The sequence below is a fragment of the Tenrec ecaudatus genome, chromosome X (genome assembly GCF_050624435.1).
Source record: "Tenrec ecaudatus isolate mTenEca1 chromosome X, mTenEca1.hap1, whole genome shotgun sequence".
NCBI classification, from domain to species: domain Eukaryota; kingdom Metazoa; phylum Chordata; class Mammalia; order Afrosoricida; family Tenrecidae; genus Tenrec; species Tenrec ecaudatus.
The window spans coordinates 99,193,749-99,213,322 of NC_134548.1; the positions used below are offsets into that span (position 1 = coordinate 99,193,749).

At 38.3% G+C, this 19,574-nt stretch overlaps 1 pseudogene; it reads left to right on the forward strand.

Annotated features, from left to right (window-relative positions):
• The first annotated feature begins 6,976 nt into the window (after window positions 1–6,976).
• Window positions 6,977–9,866, forward strand: LOC142433562 (E3 ubiquitin-protein ligase SIAH1A-like; annotated as a pseudogene).
• Window positions 9,867–19,574: the final 9,708 nt, after the last annotated feature.

Sequence of the window (19,574 nt, forward strand, 5' to 3'; positions counted from 1 at the left end):
TTTTTGAATTTGGCTAGCACTGTTGGCATGATAGGATATCTCATTTTGCCTTTAATTTGTATCTATGTATGGCTAAAGATTATGAGAATTCTTTTGTGTGTTTGTTCACCATTTATACTTCTTTTTTGGTGAACTGTCTGTTCATGTCTTCTTCCCTCTTCTTCATGTGATTGTTTGTTATTTTCTTATTCAGCTACTATAGAGTTCTGTATAATTTGGCATTTAGATCCTTGTTTGGTGTGTCATTGGTAAAATTATTTCCCAAATTTTGGGCTCTCATTTTACATTTTTGATGAAGTATTTGATGTGCATAAATGATGTAATGTGAACATGTTCCAGTCATCTATTTTAACTTCCTCTTTGTGTACTTCCTTTAGCATATCTGGGAGTATATGTATGCTCTCTAATAGGACCATTTAGTTTGTTCCAGTTTTCTCAGTGATGATCCTGATAGCTCTTGGACTTTCATTTAGGTCTTTAATCCACCGTCGGTTCTGTTTGTGCATGTGGAGAGATATGGGTCTTGTTTCATTCTTCTTCATATGGAAATCGAGATTGTGTCACCATTTATTGAAGCAGCTGGCTTTGTTCCCTTGGATCATTCTAGGTTCTGTGTCAAAGATTAGTTCCTAGTTCAGGTTTTATTCCCCTCAATTTTTGTATATTTTAAAAGTTACTGTCTTTTTAATGTGCACAGTTCAATATGTACATTTCTACATATGTGTTTGATTCTTTACCACCATTAATCAGGTCACTAGAATTACCTCAAGTTTAGCAATTTTCTGAAGATGATAATTTCTGGAAGGAATGATAACATTGGAAAAAGTATCAAACGTTATTTAAAACAGTTATGAAATTGTCTCATTCTCTTATATTTCAGCTGAGTCATATCTTCAAATGTATCATTTGAAATGGTAGGCAATGAATTCTGATTTTTTTCAATGATGAGAAAAAATGAGAGTTGTTTTTCATTTCAAACACTTGGTTAAATTGTATGTTTAAAATTTGTCCTTGTTTTTATTGCTTTTGCAAAAGAAGGTATATCTTAAATAGTATGTGTAATTAAAAGGAAATAATTTGTTTTAAAAAATGGGTTGTTGCCTGAGAAGGTTCAGTGCAAGGGTCCCACGAAGTTCAAGACCAAGGTGATCCTGGAGGCAAATAATTTGAGGTGCTGAAATTGGGACAGATGGGGATCTCAGATCTGGTTATGCTGTGTGGAAAGATAGTGGAGCATTCTTGGTTAGATGTTTTGTGCTTCCTGGAAGAACAAAGAAATATGGTTGAGTCTAGGGAGCTAGAAAACTCTTACTTGCACATTGAAGCATCATAAGGAAGGATTTCAACTTCTGACTGGGTTATAAACCAAATCCATTCACCTGACTCCAAACAGAGTGAGCCACTCTAAGGTCCCTGGGAGCAGCACTTGGCGAGAAACTTGATTGGAAACAGAAGGGATCCGGGTTTCCTGAGGTCTGACCCTAGGAGAGCACCAGTGTACAAGGGTCCAGGCTGTCCTGATTGTCAGGGTCCAAGGTCTTTGCTCATCTCCCTCAATGATAGAATTCAGTGGCCTGTAGATTGTGCATCAACAGCATCTTAGAGGAAAGAGGGAGAAGTGCCTTGTTTGGGTTTTATTATTGCTTGGGTGTCCTCATGGGAGATTCAAATTTGTGAACATCATTAGAGCTGATCCTGATAAGACAAAAATAGAGCATCTCATTTGCCATCAGTGTCCTAAGGACCAAAGAAAATGACCAACGCTCAGGAATCACTGACATTCAACAATGTGGCTATAAAGTTCATCTGGGATGAATGGCTGCTCCTGAACCCTGCTCAGAAGACGCTATATCAGGATGTGATGTTGGAGAACTTTCGCAACCTGGTTTCCATCAGTGAGGAGAATTCTGAAGTCATTGTCTTTTCCTATCTTATATGTTAAAATCTTTGCAATGTCTGTAGTGTTCTCAAAGATTTAGATTGTCATTGCATTCTCTAGTTCAAAGTTAGTGTGTAGGGTCTTCTACCTTTCAGAGAACACCGTTTACTTTGTTCCTTTGAGCATGATTTTCATAGAAATACAATTCTGCAGGCTTTGGAAACCTTAGGTTAATTTTGGTGTGTCTGATTCTGTAATTTCTCATGAGTGGGTTATCTAGTTGTCACCCCAGTAGCTTTCATTCAATTGGAACAATATATACAAAAGCTTTTGTGACACCAAATTTGAATTTTTCACACCTACTATGGAGAATATTTTTTCCTTTAGAATCTTGGTCACAGTAACTGTTACTATTGAAAGCCAGTGGGCATCGGTGTTATTCATTATGTAGTACTGGTGTATCTTTGCGTGTCTCCTTTAAGCAGTAATATTGTTCTCTGCACTTGGTGGGCCAGGATATGTTCCCCTCCCCCTCCATCCCTCTTCATTTCTCCTGTGTGCTCTGATCAGATGTGCCCCTCTCTCCTACCTGTAGCTTCAGTGCTGTTCTCTGAATTGCATTTGTCTGTGGGGAGGGGAGTATCTACATAGTTGGGATTGGAGCTTGTCCTGCAAGCCTCTCTGTTGGTTCCCTGGTAGATGCCGGTGTGTTGAATTCACACCGGTGTGTTGTATTCACGTCTTGGTGCATCGGGTTGAAGCCTGGTCTGTCTCCCTCTTCTGTGGTGATATAAGCAATACCCTCCCCTTGGTTGGGTTGGTGCCCTCCTACCCATCTACCCATGTCTTTTTAAATTGTCTTTCTTTCCCCGTCCTATTTAGTTGGCTGCCATATGTATCCCTGGATTGGGTTTGCCTGCCTTTAATTCTTGTTGATGTCTTCCTACATTTTTCTGGACTAAGGCAAGGTTTTTCTTTATGGCACCAGTCTGGTTTGCATGAAAATAGCATTCTTGAAAATTTCCATGTCTATCTATATAAGATAGGCAGGATAAGCAAGACCTAGGAGAAAGCAAGGGGATGGATGGTTCTGGGGGACAGAAGAGAGGAGTAGATGGGGGAAATGAAGCGGGGAGCCAACAAACCCAGGGACAAGGGAACAACAAGAGATCTAAAATCAATGGTGAAGAGGGCATAGAATGGCAGGTAGGGTTCAATCCTGTGCACAGAGAGCTGAATGAAGGCAGAATATGATAGTGGAACAGGGGAAACTAAAAAGAAATAGAGGAAAGAACTAGGACGCAAAAGGCATTTATAGAGGGATAAACAGAGCATGTACATATGTAAATATATTAATTTATTATTATTTTTAATCGTTTAATTAGGGGTTCCTGCAACTCTTAATGCAATCCATACATACATTAATTGTGTAAAGCACATTTGTATATTCATTACCCTCATTATTATTTTTAAAATCATTTTATTAGGGACTCATACACCTCCCATCACAATCCATACATACATCAATTGTGTAAAGCACATTTGCACATTCATTGCCCTCATCATTCTCAAAACATTTGCTCTCCACCCAAGCCACTGGCATCAGGTCCTCCTTGTTCCCCTCCCTCCCCCTTCCCCCCTCCCCCATGAACTCCTGATAATTTATAAAATATTATTTTGTCATATCTTGCTCTGTCCCACGTCTCCCTTCCCCAACTTTTCTATTGTATGTCCCCCAGGGAGGAGGTCTCATGTAGATACTTGAAATAGGTTTCCCCTTTCCAACCCACCCTCCCTATGCCCTTTTAGAAATAGTTTCTCAGCCCAAGCCAAGAAAGCTCCATTCAGGCCCTCTCACGACCACACCTTCCAGATAGCTGGGATAGGACAGACTACCAAGGCACTTGAGGATAACTCTACAGGGCATCCTGGAACTGACATAAATACTGAATAAGCTAACTCTCCACACAAGCCAGGGTAACTACAGCCCCACTCAACAAAACTAATTCCCCATCCAAGAGGTAGGCTCCGCAGGGCCTGTCTTCTTACAGCATGCAATAAAATGCATTGCCATTTGCAGGCTTTCTTTTTCCTTTGATCTCACACAAGACATTAGCATAGCAATACCAGTAAAGTGGTACAAGACCAGGGAACTGAAACTGAGCACACAGACCCTAATGAAATAGTCGATCTCTTCAATTTAAACCACATCACATGGCCTCCAGAGAATGCACAAAACTGACACATTCTACACAATGTGGGTGCTCCAGGGCAGGTGTCCACCCAGAAGACTATATATAGCACAGGCAGGAAGTTTCTGCATGAGACAAAGACCATGAGCAACATGACTCAGAGGGTGCCCTCAGCTGAGGTACCAAATAGATTGAGCAATGTCCAGTGTACCAGAGCCTGGTCTGCACCCCAAACCTTTCAGAGTCCAAACCTGCTCTCTGAGTAGCTTCATCTCTCCCCTCTAGATCAAGGCAATTATAGCCACCCACTTCCCCAGCACCATTTGGATAGCTCCATCATCTGAAAAGTTCGAACTCCATCTAGCTCCATTGTCTGAAAAGTTCGAACTCCATCCCCTCCAATCTGACCTACCAGAGGTCTGTTTCTTTGGGATAATTAACCTAAATCAAAATTATACAGGATGCTCAGTCCTATTAGACACCAAAATAATTCCCCTAGCCTTAATCTCAACCCTGTCCTGCCATTCTCAAAAACCACAAGGTAGTAAAATAACATACTCTCAGACACTACCCCCAACTTCTCAAAAGACTTCTACTCCAAAGAGAACTGTTTTCCATCAGGACAAGCTCTAGACCCAAGCTCTTCTTTTGCTGTTACTATTGTTGCTGTGTGTTCTATCATTCCTATACTTTCTGCCTCTTTAAAACAAAGTCATGCCATGTCCTTATTACTCATGTCTATTTAGGACTTCCCCATTTGTTGGTCTACCTAAGGACACAAATATATATTATTTTACATTTTTTATTTCAATTTACTTTTTATTTTTTTAATCCCTCAACATATTTTCAAACCAGATGTTAGCACCCACATAAAAGAAAAATCTCAGTGGAAAACTTAGAGCACAATCATACATTAAAAGATATTCCACTTCTTAAGCTAGTATCATGCTTTCTATCTTTATTTTTTAAAATTTTTATTTCACAACGCTCTTTGCTAATCTTCCTTCTTTTCTTTTCTTCTTTTGAATCCTTCACATTCCTTCTCATCCTCATTTCACCAAATGTGGAGAACACCCTTACTTCCATCACCACCCAATTTTTCCCCCTCAAATATTATTAGCAATTCCTCCATCGCAGCAAAAATAAGGCAATTGTTTGGCTTCATTTCCTTTCTATTAAATTGTCGATTAACACTACCTGTTCCGTCCCATGTCCCATGTTTGATTCATTTTCCTTTATTTTCCCCTGTTCTAACACTTCCCCATCCACTTTTTGACCTCACCCCCTAATGCTTATTCTAACACTCTCCCCCAGATATATAATATAAAGTATCTATCACCCCTTAGTGTAACACCTAAGAACTAACTATCCCCAGATAACCCTAACTCCCAAATACCCCTAATTTCGACACCAAGACGTCAAGAAAACAACAGAAGATACCAGTTCACACAAACAAGTGAGAAACAGACTCAAATTTCTGAACATCAGCTATACCTAAATCAAATGCCTGAAATTGAACAGACTATGGAATTAACAGAAAAAGAACTTAAAAATCATGATTTATCTCTTACAACAGATGATGAAAGAGTCAGAGAATAAAAGTGAACAAAATAGAGAACATAGAAACCACTATACACCTTACTAAAAAAAACTCAAAAGAGAATCAGAAAAGTAAAACACTATATTAGCAGAATTACACTATACTAGAAGATAAATAATAAACAGGATTGAAAAGATGGAAACTGAAATTAGTGAACTTGAAGATAAATCTATTGTCTCCAATCTAAGAGAAGAATAAACAGAAACAAAATGCAAAGGAGACCCAGAAAGTCTAGAGAACAACATGAGACACAATCAAGGCCACTGGTCTGAATTTAGAGTGATAACAGAAGAGGAAGGAAATAAAAACAAACCAACAACCCCCCAAACAGTAGTCCAAGAATGCTTACAAGAAAACGTTCCTCAATTCATAAAAGATGAAAAGATAACTATACATGAAGCTGCAACTATTGCAACCAGGAGAGAGCCCCAAAGCAAAACTCTCCGGCATATTTTAGTCAAGGTATCGAACATCAAGGAAAAAGAAAAATTATTAGAGCAGTCAGAAAAATTAGCAATTATATACAAATGACCAGCAATTAGAATAACCATAGTCTCTGTAGAAACCACACAGACAAAGATGAAATGGAGTGATATATACAGAGTCCTGGAGGAAAATAATATCAATCTAGAACTTTTTACCCAATAAAAATATCATTCAAGTATGATGGAGAATTAAAAGACTCCCAGGACTAAGAGAAATTAAAGGAATTTGCAAAAACATATCCACCACTACAAAAATACTCACTGAAGAACTAAGGTAAAAAAAATAACCACCCGCAACCACAACAAAGAAACCTGAAACCAACATACACCAGAGCATCATCTAGAGCACACTAGAGCAACACCAGTGCAACATCTAAATCAATTAAGTAATACAGGCAGAAAAAGAATAAATACCACACACTCATGCAACACACAAATATAAAGTGAATTGACAGTAATAATTACATACATGTCAATAATCTCACTGAGTGCTAATGAACTAAATGCACCAGTAGAACAAACAACAAAGAAACAAAACCCAACAATATGCTACCTACAAGAAACACACGTCAGAAACACAGACATGAACAAATTAAAAATCAGAGGCTGGACAAAAACATAACTAGCAAACAATAACCCAAGGAGAGTAGATGTCTTTGAAAAAAGAGACTTCAAGGCAAACAATGTAATAAGTGAAAAGAACAGAAACTAAATAATGATCAAGGGAATAAAACACCAAGCACGTACAACTATAATAAACATATGTGCACCCAATGAAAGACCCTCAAAATACATAAAACAAATCCTCACAGAACTGGAAATGGATATAGACAGCTGGACAATAATAACAGGAGACTTCAATTTGACATACTCCAGGAAAGGCAGAGGATCAAAGAAGAAACTCAATAAAGACAGAAAGGAGCTCAACAATAAAATCAACAAAATTGATCTCAGGTATATACAGAATGCTCCACCCGGAAAAACACATTATATGTTCTTCACCTGACATATGGAACATTCTCAAGAATAGAGCATATTCTAGGATGCAAAGCGTGCCACAATAAATTCAAAAACATTGAGATCCTTCAAATTATGTTCTCAGACCACATTCTAGGCCAGAATGCATGCCTCAATAAAGTAAAAAGCATTGAGATCCTAAAACTTATCTCCTCAGACCACAAAGATATAAAACTGAAGTCAATGAGGAAGCAGACAGAAATTCAGAGACAATTCGAGAATGAGCAACATAGTACCATATATACTCGAGTATAAGCTAATCAGAATATCTGCCGAGGCACTGAATTTTACCACAAAATTTGCATTAAAAGTGTGCTGAAAAATTCAGGTTATATTCGAGTATATAGGCTACTAAAAATGGGTAATAAAGAAAATAAGGGAGAATATTTTAAAATTCCTTGAGACAAATGAGAATAATAATACAACGTATCACTCGAGACTCAGCAAAAACAATAATCAGACCCCAATCCAGACAGGAAAAAAGAAGAGAAATCCAAAATCAGCACCCCAACAAAACACTTTCAAACAGTAAAACGAAGACATGATAGACCCTACAATACAAGAGGTAACAAAATTATAAAAATGAAAGCAGAAATAAATGATATAGAAAACAAAATCAACAGAAAAAATCAAAAGGAAGCTGGTTCATTGGAAAGGTTAATAAAATTGACAGACCACAGGAAATTTTACAAATGAAACAGAAAAGGTGAAAATACATAGAATAAGAGTGGGAAACATTGACTTTACAGAAGATCCAAATCAAATTAAAAGAATAATAACATATTATTATGAAAAAGTTTATTCAAACAGATTTTACAATATAAGACAAGTGGAAAGATACCTAGAAAATATCATTCACTCAAATTTATGCAGATAGATTTTGAAAAACCTAACAGGCCCATTACAGAATAAATAAAACCTGTTTCTAGGAAACATCCAACAAAGAAAAGTTCCTGACCAGGTGGATTCCCAGGGATTTGAAATCCATCAAGTTTTCAGAGAAGATCTGACACCAATGCAACACCAATTGTTCTAGAACATAGAAGACATCAAGACTCCATCCTCATTCAAGGAAGACAGCATAGCAATGATCCCAAATCAGACAAAGACATCACAAAGAGAAAATTATAGACCACGTGAACATAGAAGTTAAAGCCCTCAAGAAATTCTATCCAATAGAGTGCAAGATCATATCAATAAAGAATAATAAATCACCAAATTCAAATGCAATTCATTCCAGGGATTCAGAGATGGTCCCACATTCCAAAAACAATCAATGTAATACACCACATAAATAAGACAAAGGATAAAATCCACATGATCATGTAAAGTCATTTGACAATATCCAACACCCATTTTATGGTTAAAAACTCAACAAAATAGGATAGAAGAGAAAATACTCAACATAATAAAAGACGTAGCAAGCAACATCACACTCAATAGGGAAAATAAAAAAACAAGAGACCAGACAAAAGTGTCCATATCCCCATACTGGAAATCCTACCTAAAACTTTCAGAAAGCAAAAAAAAAAAAAATGAGGAGCTTTTTCTTCCCCGCCCCCGTCCCGCCCCGCCCTTTGAGGGAGCTAAACCACGCCCCTCATGAGCAGGCGCCTCAGCGCTTCCACATGTGTTATTAATAGTAAGTGGGGATGCGGAACAGGCTGGGGAAGGTGGGAAATGAATCCCAGCAGCCTTTGCGAGTCCCGCTCTTTCTGAGGTGACTAACGGCTCTATCAGCACCTCGCTTCGCAGCCTCCTGTGTCTCCTCAGTCTGGCCACCTTGAAAAAGTGGCTGCATTGTCTGTGCTGGAGGGATATAGCAAAGCTGTTGGCAACAGAGCGCGTTTGCACGAAGCTTGGGGTCCCAGCTTTCCTACTTACTGCACACCATCCCAGGGGGTGCCCGCGCTGCCCGGCACAACCGCCGACTCCAGGACTTGGTGAGTCTTTGTGCTTGTCTAGCCCTCTGACTGCGTTACCACCCGTCCTCCAGTGTCAGAAAGCTCGTCTTGTTTGTAGCAACTGCCGCCCAAAGCTCACCTGTTGTCCCATTTGCAGGAGGATCTATTCATAACGTGGCTATGGAGAATGTGGCTGATTCTGGACTCTTCCCTTGTAAATATGCCGCTTCCGGATGTGAAAAAACTCTGCCACCGGAGGAAAAAGCAGCCCATGAAGTGCGCTGTGATTTCGAGCCTTATTACTGTCCGTTCCCTGGTATTTCCTGTAAATGGAAAGGTCCTGTGCAAGCTGTTGTGCCCCATCTGATGCGTCATCCAATACCCATTACAACCCTTGAGGGTCCAGACACAATTTTCCTAGCTATGGGCATTGATCTTCCTGGTTCTATTGACTGGTTGATGATACAGTCCTGTTTTGGCTTTCAGTTCATGATAGTAATGGAGAAACAGGTTAGATTTTATGGCGACGAGCCCATGTTCGCATTTGTGGAGTTGATAGGAACACGGGAGCAAGCTGAAAAGTTTGTTTGTCAACTTGAGCTAGCTTGTCCTGGGCGGCGTTTGGCTTGGAAAGCCCATCCTCAATCTATTCGCGACGGAATTAGAACAGCCATTTTTAATGGTGACTGTCTAGTTTTTGACATCGTAATTGCACGGCTTTTTGCAAAAAATGGCAATTTAAGAATGAATGTAACTATTTCCAGGTGTTCAGAGGGTAATGAAACATGATCTGACCAGCGTTTAAAACCGTAGCATTCTTTCTTCACAGAGAATTAATGTATCCAGTAGCCAGCCAGCCTGAATGGTTTAGTAGGTGGAAGCAAGATATATGAAGGTAAATACAAAGAAGTCTGTTAATTCATGAAACAATAGCATGTGTTAATGCCAACATAATATAAACTACGTCAACCTATACTACTTTTTAAACGATATATATGTATATATACATATATATTTCCTAGTAAGGCGTCATTTGTATTAAAAGTTGATTCTATAGGACGCATTGCAAAATTGAATTTTTGCTTATGTAGATTGATTAGTGCCATTGAGAAACTGAAAAGAAATGTTTTTGTGTGTTCTGTGCACCTGCATGCAAGTTGCATATTTATGTGTGGTTTTCTCCTCTGTGTTTAACTGACAAGCCATGTGAAGTGCTTTGGAGCACTTTGTGAGTCACTACTGAGTTCTGCTGTGTGTGTTTTGGGGGCTGTGTTGTTAATGATTATTAATTGTACTTTCTCATTAAACATATACATTTGATTTTTTGTAATTAAAGCTTTTCGTTGGAAACAGTTTTGTTTTCCCTTCATCCAAAAATGTTCAATTATATCAAGAAGTGTTGTACAATCATTACCACTCTCAATTTTACATTTTCTTCTTTCTTGAATCATTGTTATTAATATCATTTTAATTGAGACATAGTGTAAACAATATACATTCTCCATTTCAACAAATTCAACATGTATAATTAAGTGCCATTAATTATGCTCTTCATGTTGTGCAACCGTTATTGATATCCTTTTTCAAAATGATTCCACCGACATTATCAAAATCTCAATGCCCCCTAAACAAAACTTCTTCCAACTTTATTCATAGCAGCTATTCCACAACTTTGGTTGTTTTTAAAGTAAATTTCTTGATAGAGTGTTCACATATCCTAAATCTCCGTAGTTAAATAGCTTTTTACAACCAGTTCTTGTGTCCTTTCTTTCTTTATCTTGAATTCATTTTTGACCTTCAATTCCCCTCACCCTGCCCAGCCCTCATCTCCAAGAAAACATTCCATCAGTTATTTTCCCTATGCATCCACTCCTTCTATGCTTCATAAAATGGAAAACCTACCAGAAGCAATAAACAACCAAACAAAATGACACAAAATAAGAAAATAATAACAATATAAGGCTGAAAATAATAAATAGTAAGAAAGGAAATACTACCAATTAATTTTTAAAAGCCAGAGAAGAAATTTCTGTAGTGGACACAGTGAGAATTATTTGAGCTCACAGCAAATTCATATTGGGTCAAGACAGATCGCATCTCTCCATTTATCATATCCTATTATGTTTGGATCTATTATATCAAGTTTACAACCATATCTGTATGAGAGTAAAGTTGTTTGAGTCTCAGATCTGTTGCAAGAGGGGATCTGCCAGAGATTTCATCTGTCTAGAAGCATATTAAAAATATCTATCCAGACACAGATAATCAGGGTTGGTCTCCACTTAGCCTCTCTAGAATTATTGTTCAGCATCACTTGCTGTTGTGAGATGGCTCCTCCCGATTTACCCACCATACCCATCAACAGAAATGTAAGGGCCTCCTCTGAAATGTGGATGCTCCTCTCCCCTTGTCTAGACATGATTTTCCTATAAGTTTTTCCTCTCATTCCTATGGAGGGCTGGTTGATTTATTGCAGAGTTGTCTCAATGTTGTACAGCAAATGTGCTCACACTTTTTCAACATGCGAGCTACTTATAAAATGATCAAGTCAAAATGACCTACCAACCACAAAAATACAATATATATATATATTTATGTATTTATTTAATTTATTAAAAATGCATTGAGAATTTTATACATATAATGTATGTTTATGTTCCTTGAATAACTGCATGAGTGCATATTGCACACCACACAATTAACTATGTACATTTTTTGTCATTACCTGAGTTTACTCTGATAACTTGCACTGAATGGAACGAGCCAGGGATGCATATTCTGGACAGGAACTGCTGACAGCCTGCCTCAAGCACACTTCCAAATGATCATCAGTCATGGTGGAATGGTACTTGGACTTAATGGTCCTTATATGGGAAAGGTTGATTCACATCAATAAGTTGAGCTGGATAATGCAGTCAAGGAGGCAGCACATTTTCTCATGTTTGGGTACTTTCCCTCTGTGAGCAAGTTGCAGAACTGTTCATGTGCTCTGGACTTCAGCACCATGTCGGCTTATAGTGTCAAAATCTCCCATTCCATATGAAAGTGATACATTTTTGTCTTCTTACTTGGTCCAGCTCCCCCACTCATTTTAATACCCTTTCTTACATTTATGAGAAATAAACCAAGGTCCAAAGATAGGCGATAACTTAGGCTGTCAGTGTTGCTGCATTTATGGCAGTTGTTTGTGCATGCGTTTAACACCTAAGATTCCATCTGTGCTTTATATCAATTAAGTGTCGCGATAGATGATAGGCTTACATCTATTTTTTTAATGCAATGCGCGATCTACCCACACTATATTTGACATCAACTAGTAGATCTTGATCGACGTTTTGAGAACCCCTGTTGTATAGCATGAAGTGGATGGTCTCCATTTCCCCCCTTTTGAAGGTGTGACATGAGCTGATGTGAGTCTCCTCTTTCAAAATGCATCTTATGAAGTGCATCTAAGGGAGGTGATGTAAGGTTTGTCTGGTAGGTAGACATTCCTCCACTTTGGGATCTGGTCTCAGATTTAATTGGTGTTTCTCTTTATAGTGGTGGACTTTTCCAATAGTTATTCTTTTGTGATTGACGAACTTCAGTCAGTATAATGATTTCCACATCCTTTTTAGGTAATGCAGTGTTTCAACTTTCATCACAGCTTTCTAGAGATGCATAGTATTTTGTTTTGTGTTCGTACCATAGTTTATATATTCATTCTTCCACCCTGGGTTTTTGCACTGCTTCCAGTTTCTTGCTATTGTGATCTGTGCTGCTATAAACATGAGAGAGCATACATCCCCTAGTGTCATGTCTCATCTCATGTCTTTGAGTTATATGCCTAATAGTGGTATTGCTGGATGGTTTGGAATTTCAATTCACAGTTGCTTTAAGTTGTGCCATATAATTCTCCATAGTACTTGGATGCATTTACAAGTCTGTCAACCGTGTATTATCTCCATTATCTCCACAGCCTCTTCCTCATTTGTTCCTTTGTATGTTTTTGAATTGGGCTAGCACTGTGGGTATGAGATGATATCTCATTTTACCTTTAATTTGTATCTATGTATGGCTAATGATTGTGATAATTCTTTCAAGTTTTTGTTCACCATTTGTACTTCATTTTTGATGAACCATCTGTTCATGTCTTCTTCCCACTTCTTCATTTGATCATTTGTTATTTTCTTATTCAGCTATTATAGAGTTCTGTATAATTTGGTATTTAGATCCTTGTTCAGTGTGCCATTGGTAAAAATATTTCCCTAATCTTGGGCTCTCGTTTTACATTTTTGATGAAGTGTTTGATGTGCATAAATGAGATAATTTGAACATGTCCCAGTTATTCGTTTTATCTTCCCCTTTGTGTACTTCCTTTAGTATACCTGGGAGTATATATATATGTTCTCTAATAGGACCATTTAGTTTGTTCCAGTTTTCTCAGTGATGATCCTGATAGCTCTTGGGCTTTCATTTACGTCTTTAATCCACCTTTGGTTCTGTTTGTGCACATGGAGGGAATGCTTGTTTAATTCTTATTCCATTCTTCTGCATATGGAAATTCAGTTTGTCTCACACCATTTATTGAAGCAGCTGGCTTTGTCCCTTTGGATAATTCCAGGTTCTGTGTCAATGATTAGTTGCTAATTCAGGTTTCTTTCTTTCACTTTTTTTGAATATTTTAAAATTTACTGTCTTTTTAGCATGTAAGTTTCTACATATGTTTGGTTCTTTCCCCCCTTTAATCAGTTCACTAGCATTACCTCAAGTTTAGCAATTTTGTGAAGATGACAATTTCTGGAAGGAAAGATAACATTGGAAAAAGTATCAAAAGTTATTTAAAAACAGTTATGAAATAGTCTCATTCTACTATATTTCTTTTGAGTTATACCTTCAAATGTATCATTTGAAATGGTAGGTAATGAATTCTGATTTTCAAAAAGATGAGAAAATTGAGCAATGTTTTTCATTTCAAATATCTTGGCTAAATCATGTTTAAAATCTGTCCTTTATTGATTTTGCAAAGAAGATACACTTTACACAGTATGTGTAATTAAAAGAAAAATAATTTGTTTTAAAAGATAGGTTGTCAAACATTTCTCCCCTGTTCCTCCACAGAAGTTTCTTATCTGGCTTTTAAAATAATTTTGGTTGTCTTTCTTTCTTTGTAACTCTTTATTTGTATCTTTATATTATTATTTTTCTTCTTTCTGTTTCATTTTGGATTTAAAAAAAATTTTTCTGTTATGTTTCCCAGGTAATGAAGAATAGTAGGAGGGGATGCATGCAGACAATAATTGGTATAAGGGTTGATAAGGAATAGGGGTAGTGAGAGGGGTGTAGGGTGAGGAAAATTGGGGAGTAAACAATGAATGCTAGAGGAGGAGAGAGGAATAGAACTGAATGTGATGATGTATATACAATTCTTTTCCAAAGCATTTTATCTATGGACTTGTATGTTTCCTGAATTTTATATCCAAAAAAACCCTTAAAAATAGAAAGAAAAAAAAAAGCAAAGCTGAACAATGGCTACCCTGGTTAAAGGAGAAAGTGGCTTTATTTAGGATCCACTGAGTTTATCTTAATGGTGGTGGAATAATTTTGAAAAGGACATCAGTACTGGTTGCACAACATGAAAAGTATAATCAATGTCACTGAATTAAATTTGTAGCAGTAGCTGAATTCAAGAATGCTTTGTTCCATATAATTTTGCCGCAATTAAAAAATATTCAGAAGAATAACATTAGTACAAGGGAGAAGAAAATATTCTAAAATTGACGTGGTAAAGATTTTGCAACACTTCTCAGTATACTTGATGTATTGAATTGTATGATAGGTGCAAAAAGGGTCAATAAAATTATTTTAAAAGACATTTAAAAAAAATCAATATTTATAGGGAACCAGTGGGGAGATTAAACCTGATTTTATGTTCCTAGTAGATAATTAGAATATGTTTCATATCAACCCTTGGTGAATGATGCCACGGGCTTACCATTATGATGACTTTAGAAGCTCACCTTACAGAGAGCAAAGTATACTCCAAAGACCAGGCCAGAAGAACTCAACATGTAAAGCGATCTGAATGAACTTTGCCCTACTTCAAAACTACCTGTAGCCCTTGGTTTTGGGACTGAAATTCCCCAATGGAAAAGCAAGCAAAGTATGTCCAGCTTAACACTGTGAAAATGACTATAGATGAACCTTAGTTAAGACTGCTGGTTTAGAGGGTGTCCAATGAAAGGGGACCCAGAACCAGCATATATTTGGTATCTCAATGCTTCTCATTTTCATTTAAAAAAATCACTTTATTAGGGGCTCATACAACCTTATCACAATCCATACATACATCAATTGTGTAAAGCATATTTGTATATTCATTTCCCTCATCATTCTCAAAACATTTGCTTTCCACTTAAGCTTCTGGCATCAGGTCCTCATTTTTCCCCTCCCCCTCGCCCCCCTCCCTTATGAATCCTTGATAATTTATAAATTGTTTTGTCATATCTTTCCCTGTCCTACGTCTCCCTTCACCCACTTTTCTGTTGTCTTTCCCCAGGGAGGAGGTCACATGTAGATCCTTAAAATTGATTACCCCTTTCCAGCCCACCCTCCCTATACCCTCCCAGTATCACCACTCACACCACTGGTCCTGATGGGATCATCTGCCCTGGATTCCCTTTGTTTCCAGTTCCCATCTGTGCCAGTGTACATCCTCTGGTCTAGCCAGAATTGAAAGATAGGATTCAGATCATGGGGGGGGGTGGGGGGTCGGAGGAAGTATTTAGAAACTAGAGGAAAGTTGTATTTTTCATTGTTACTACGTCGCACCCTGACTGGCTCGTCTTCTTGCCAAGACCCTTCTGTAAGGGGATGTCCAGTGGCCTACACATGGGCTTTGGGTCTCCACTCCGCACTCCCCGCCTGATTTACTATGGTAAGGATTTTTGTTCTGATGATGCCTGATACTTGATCCCTTTGACACCGTATGCTCTCACAGGCTAGTGTGCTTCTTCCATGTAGGCTTTGTTGCTTCTGAACTAATTGGCCGCTTGTTTACCTTCAAGCTTTAAGACCCCAGACACTATATCATTTGATAGCCAGACACCATCAGCTCTCTTTGCCATATTTGCTTATGCACCCATTTGTCTTCAGCGGTCCTATCAAGGAGGTGAACACACAATTATATGTTTTTTTTTTTGTTCTTTGATGCCTGATAACTGATCCCTTCGGCACCTCGTGATCACACAGGCTGGTGCCCTTCTTCCATGGGGGCTTTGTTGCTTCTGAGCCAGATGGCTGCTTGTTAACCTTCAACTCTTTAAGACCCCAGATGCTATATCTTTTGATAGCTGGGCACCATCAGCTTTCTTCACCATATTTAATTGTTCACCCTCTTTGTTTCCAGCGGTTGTGTCAGGAAGGTGAGCATCATAGAATGCCAATTTAATAGAAGAAAATATTCTTGCATTGAGGAGGTACTTCAGTGGAGGCCCAATGTCCTTCTGCTACCCTAATACTAAACCTATAAATATATGCACATAGATCTATTTCTCCATCCTCATATATAAATATATTTGCATATGTACATGTCTTTATCTAGACCTCTATAAATGCCCTTTGCCTCCCAGCGCTTTCCTCAATTTCCCTTGATTTTTCTCCTGTCACACTATCATGCTTAGTCCCCATAAGGGTTTCAGCAATTCCCCTTGGTTACATTACCCTTGACCATGCCCAACCAGGCTCTCCTCACCACCGATTTGGTTCACTTATTGTTCCCTTGTCCCTGGGTTTATTAATACCACTATGTTTTCTCCCAACTCCCCCTCTCCCATGTCTCCCCAGAACTGTCAGTCCCACTTTTTTCTCTTCCCATTGTTCATTCAGCCTATTTTATTTAGACAGACCTGGGGAGATAATAACATGCACAAAAACAAGACAGAGCAAAACCAAGCAACAATATACAACAAAGCAACAACAAACCAATGACCAAAAAAAAAAAAACCAAAACAAAACACAAGAAAGAAAAGCTTGCAGTTAGTTCAAGGACTGTTTATTGGCCTTTAGGAATGTTTTCCAGGCTAGTCTGTTGAGGCACTATCCCATGGCCCCAAAGTCCACCTTCAGGATGCCCTGGGGACATCGCCACTCCATTCTGTTGCCATTCTGTTGCACCCTCTTAATGTTTTGCCTTGATGTGCCAGGATCAGATTGGGTGCAATTCCCACACTGTGTCTCTGGTGTCCTCTATAGGGCTATGGGTCAGTGATGTGCCTCATGTCTCATAGTGGGGCTGGCCATATGGTCCTCTCTGTCAACTGGCTGCTCTAATTGGGAACATCGTGCTCATGGCCTGGTGGGCCAGGATGTGCTCCACTCTCTCCTCCTCCGCCTTCATCTGCTCCCATGTGCTTTGATCAGATATGTGCCTCTCCCAGAGCTGCAGATTCAGTGCCGTCCTTTGAAATAAATTCTTCTTAGGGGACAGGCAGGTATCCACCTAAAAGTTGGGGTTGGGCTGGTCCCCCAGACCTCACTGCTGGTTCTCTACTCCATGCTGGCATGTTGCATTCACACCTTGGAGTACTGGCTTGAAGTCTGGTCCCTCTTTCCCTGTGGAGATATAAACAATATCCTCCCCTTGGTTGGGTTAGTGCCCTGTGCCCCCACTACACATTTGTTTATTATTATTATTATTATTTTTCTTTCCACCTCCTTTTTAGTTGTCTACCATGTGTATCCCTGTATTTGGTCTGGTCCCTGCCATATTACCTGGTCCTCATACCAGGAATGTTCGTATACCGTAGCTTTTTCCATATGCCCCTTTCGCATTTTTTTTAAAGCTTACCTCAGCAGACTTTGAATTCTTTCCAACCTTAAGCCAAAGCTATCTTGAAGTGTGCTTTCTCTTTTTTTGTTTGCCCCCTGGGTGAGGTTGTTCTATATGGCAGTATCTTATTTATGCTTGGTGATTGTTGTTCTTCTGCCCATACTGGGTTGGCAAGGATCTTTTGTAGAGCTGGGTGTCTTCTAATGTATTCTTTGAGTTTTTCTTTGTCTGGGAAGACTCTTCTCCATCTATCTTGATCGATAACTTGGCTGGGTAGAGTATTCTTGGGTTTGCATTGTTTTCCTTTAAATATTGGAATATGTTCCTCCACTCTTCTCTTCTTCATAGTTTCTGCTGATAGGTCTCAGCATATTCTTATTTGGGAACCTTTATATGTGAATGCTTCTTTTTCCCTCGCTGCTATCATGATTTTCTCCTTTTCCTCAAAGTTGGATAATTTAACTATTATGTGCCTTGGTGACTTCTTGGGATCGAGTTTAGCTGGTGTTCTTTCAGCCACGTGAATGGTTGCCTGGTTTTCATTCATTAAGCTGGCGAAGTTTTCCTCCAAGAATTCTCTCACTATTGTTGCAGATGACTTCTTTGTTGTGTCTTCCACTGGTAAGCCAGTAATTCTAATGTTATTTTGCTTCATAGCATCAGACATAGCTCTTAAGTTTTCTTCAGCTTCTCTGATGATCTTATTAGATTTTTGTTCACATTTGTTAAAGTCTGCTTGGCTGTCCTCCAAGTCACTGATATGGTTCTCTGCTTCCTCCAGTTGATTCTCGAGGTCCATGTTTCTGCTACTGGTTTTTGTTATCTCCTCCTTAAGTTCCTTTATTTCTCTCTGGTTTGTGGCTTTTATCTCCTCTATCATTTCATCCTTTTCCTGTATTTTTTCCCACAAAAGAGAATTGTGATCCTTTAAATAATATTGTTACCACTAACAATGATCTCTGCCTACACTGATGCACCTCTGCAACTGAGCTGGGAAACTATTTTTTGAACTAGAAAATAATTATTCTCTTAAGTTATGAGTATACTGCAAAGCAAAGTTAAAAGACAACCAAGACCCCAGGGTTTTACAACAGAGCAGTGAATGTAATAATTTAAGTTGGACTTCCCCCCCCCAAAAAGTGGATTTTTTAGTCACCTAAGATAGTAATAGAATTAATCTGAGTATGGGTACAGAGACCAATGTTACAGAATAGAAAACTCAGAAAATATTCACCCACCTACAGACAAGTGATCACTGAAAAGAGTTTAAAGTGATTACATTTGAAAACATTTAACAAATAGTGCTGGAAAATTGGGTCTCCATCTGCAGAATAATAAAACAGAACCAATACCTCAGACCATATACCCAAAATGACTTCAAGGTGGATCAATGACATACATGTAAATCCCAGAGCTATAAAAATCACTGAAACTTAGGGTTAAACTTAATAAAAAGATATTCCAGGAATTGAAAAAAATCATCTTTATCAATGACATTAAATACAAGGGACTTATTCTTAAAATATACAGAAAATTGTAATACTTCAATAATTAAAATAAACAATGACTAACCAAATTTAAAAGTGGGCAGAAAACAAGAACAGGCTGTTCATAAAAAATGACATCCAGAAAAAAGGTGGCCTTGAATCTACCCTGAAAGGACACACGAGTCATGCCTGAACTGAGGC